Source organism: Populus nigra, chromosome 2 (assembly GCF_951802175.1).
Source record: "Populus nigra chromosome 2, ddPopNigr1.1, whole genome shotgun sequence".
NCBI classification, from domain to species: domain Eukaryota; kingdom Viridiplantae; phylum Streptophyta; class Magnoliopsida; order Malpighiales; family Salicaceae; genus Populus; species Populus nigra.
The window spans coordinates 16,741,016-16,743,515 of record NC_084853.1 but is presented as its reverse complement, the minus strand read 5'-3'; positions in this window follow the sequence as shown (position 1 = coordinate 16,743,515).

Below are 2,500 nucleotides of genomic sequence, written 5' to 3'. Positions count from 1 at the left end.
ATCGGCAGCGGGTGCTGGCGATGGGTCTGGACGGGCTGGATAGTCCAAGGCTCGACGAGAAAGACTGCTGGTTTAGACACTGGGGCAGTGGCAGCCCGCGGGACAGTGTCGGCAGATTCGGCAGCGCAGATTTGTGCGGCTGCAGGTTCGTCGGGGAAAATCGGCAGCGCAGATTTTGCGACGAACATGGGCTGGGCGATGGACTGTCCAGGCCAGGCAGGAAAATTTGTCGAGGGGACACGCTGACGAAACAGCGCTGGTTCAGGCACGGCGGGCAGTGTTGGAATCGGCAGCGCCGACGAAATCGGCAAAGTCGGCAGAATCGGCAGCGCAGATTTTTCGACGAACACGGGCTGGACGGTGGACTGTCCAGGCCAGGCAGGAAAATTCGTCGAGGGGACACGCTGACGAAACAGCGCTGGTTCAGACACGGTGGGCGCAGTGTTGGAATCGGCAGCGCCGAGAAAATCGGCAAAGTCGGCAGAATCGGCAGCAGGTGCTGGCGATGAGTCAGGACGGACTGGATAGTCCAAGGCTCGATGAGAAAGACCGCTGGTTTAGACACTGGGGCAGTGGCAGCCCGCGGGGCAGTGTCGGCAGATTCGGCAGCAGTGTCTGCCGATTCGGCAGCGTTGGCTTGTTGGCGCGGGGGGCCGATTCGAGTGGGGACTTGGGCAGCGGGCAGTGAAAGCAAGAGTTTCCCCGATGCTGCCGGGAAAAACGCTCCCCGGGATGGCCGGGTGAGATGACCCGGCGGCCCGCGACGGGTCATTCAATTCCATGCCCCGTCAACATAACTCCCGATGTACTGTTTGCTTTTTCGGAAGAAGAGATCCATCCCCCCATCCTCGGCCAGCCAAAAACGCTCCAATTAATGGCCGGGTGAGATGACCCGGAGGCCCGCGACGCGTCATTCAAATCACTGCCCTATCGGCTACAACTGCTGATGGGTGGGATTAGAGGCCTGCCATGGTGGTGAGGGGCGGCGAGGACCGTGAAAGCTAGAGTTTTTCAGAGGCTGCCGGGAAAAAGGCCCCTCGGGTGGCGGGGTGCGAGGACCAGGCGCGTCATTCAATTCTCTTCCCTATCAACTTGGCTCCCGTTGGCGGGATTGGAGGCCTACTGTTTGTTACAGGGCTAAAATCGTCAGGGGAAGAGCTGACGAAACAATGCTGGTTTGGATGCAGGGGGTAGTGTTGGAATCGGCAGCGCGGACAAAATCGGCAAAGTCGACAAAAAAGACTGTTGGTCTGGACATCGGGGCAGCGGCAGCCATGCCGACAGGGGGGGAAATCGGCAGCACAGATTTGTGCAGCTGCAGGTTCGTCGGGGAAATCGGCAGCGCAGATTTTTCGATGAACATGGGCTGGAAGATGGACTGTCCAGGCCAGGCAGGGAAATTCGTCAAGGGGACACGCTGACGAAACAGCGCTGGTTCAGGCACGGCGGGCAGTGTTGGAATCGGCAGCGCCGACGAAATCGGCAAAGTCGGCAGAATCGGCAGCGGGTGCTGGCGATGAGTCTGGACGATTTATAGTCCAGGGCTTGATGGAAAAGACTGTTGGTCCAGACAATGGGGCAGTGGCAGCGCGGATTTGTGCAGCTGCAGGTTCGTCGGGGAAAATCGGCAGCGCAGATTTTTCGACGAACAGGGGCTGGGCGCTGGACTGGCCGGGCCAGGCAGGAAAATTCGTCAGGGGGGCACGCTGACGAAAACAGGGGCTGCGGAGTGGAAAATCGGCAGCGCAGATTTTTCGACGAACAGGGGCTGGATGCTGGACCGGCCGGGCCAGGCAGGAAAATTCGTCAGGGGGGCACGCTGACGAAAAGAGGGGCTGCCGCGTGGAAAATCGGCAGCGCAGATTTTTCGACGAACAGGGGCTGGACGCTGGACTGGGCCAGGCAGGAAAATTCGTCAGGGGGCACGCTGACGAAAAGAGGGGCTGCCGCGTGGAAAATCGGCAGCGCAGATTTTTCGACGAACATTCGTCAGGGGGGCACGCTGACGAAAAGAGGGGCTGCCGCGTGGAAAATCGGCAGCGCAGATTTTTCGACGAACATTCGTCAGGGGGGCACGCTGAGGAAAACAGGGGCTGCCGCGTGGAAAATCGGCAGCGCAGATTTTTCGACGAACAGGGGCTGGATGCTGGACCGGCCGGGCCAGGCAGGAAAATTCGTCAGGGGGGCACGCTGACGAAAAGAGGGGCTGCCGCGTGGAAAATCGGCAGCGCAGATTTTTCGACGAACAGGGGCTGGACTGGCCGGGCCAGGCAGGAAAATTCGTCAGGGGGGCACGCTGACGAAAAGAGGGGCTGCCGCGTGGAAAATCGGCAGCGCAGATTTTTCGACGAACAGGGGCTGGACGCTGGACTGGGCCAGGCAGGAAAATTCGTCAGGGGGGCACGCTGACGAAAACAGGGGCTGCCGCGTGGAATGGCAGCCTACACGCAGATGCGAATTCGGCAGCGCACGATGGCTTGAGCAGGTCATGGGTTCGACT